This window comes from Rhincodon typus, chromosome 8, assembly GCF_021869965.1.
Source record: "Rhincodon typus isolate 14 chromosome 8, sRhiTyp1.1, whole genome shotgun sequence".
In the NCBI taxonomy this organism is placed as follows: domain Eukaryota; kingdom Metazoa; phylum Chordata; class Chondrichthyes; order Orectolobiformes; family Rhincodontidae; genus Rhincodon; species Rhincodon typus.
The window spans coordinates 54231542-54232118 of NC_063339.1; positions in this window are offsets into that span (position 1 = coordinate 54231542).

Here is a 577-nt window from a genome sequence, read left to right on the forward strand (position 1 = left end):
TATTTCCCCAATGATTTTATAAACCTCTATAAGGTCACCCCGCAGCCTCCGATGCTCCAGGGAAAATAGCCCAAGCCTATTCAGCCTCTTCCTATAGATCAAACCCTCCAACGCTGGCAACGTCCTTGTAAATCTTTTCTGAATCCTTTCTAAATGCACAACATCCTTCCTGTAGGAGGGAGACCAGAATTGCACGCAATTCTCCAAAAGTGGCCAAACCAACGTTCTTGTTCATTCATAAGATCCTCCCAATGGAAACAAATTCCAATTAATATCCCAGGAAGTAACTCCCTCATTCTCATTTAAAAAAACCAGGCTCCAGAAATACTGACAAGTTGATCATTACATCTTCCCATGCACCAAACCAAAACCCACATGCCACTAGTTCTAAATATATAAACATAAATCACATGCCTTACATCACCCTTTCAAAAGGCATTTGATAAATTGCTACACAATAGACATGTGAGCAAAATTAGAGCTTGTGGAATAAAAGTGACATTTGGCTGAATGACTGAAACAGATGGTTTTTATTGGAGCAAAGTTTGTTGTTGCATTTCCCAGGGTCTGATGTTGT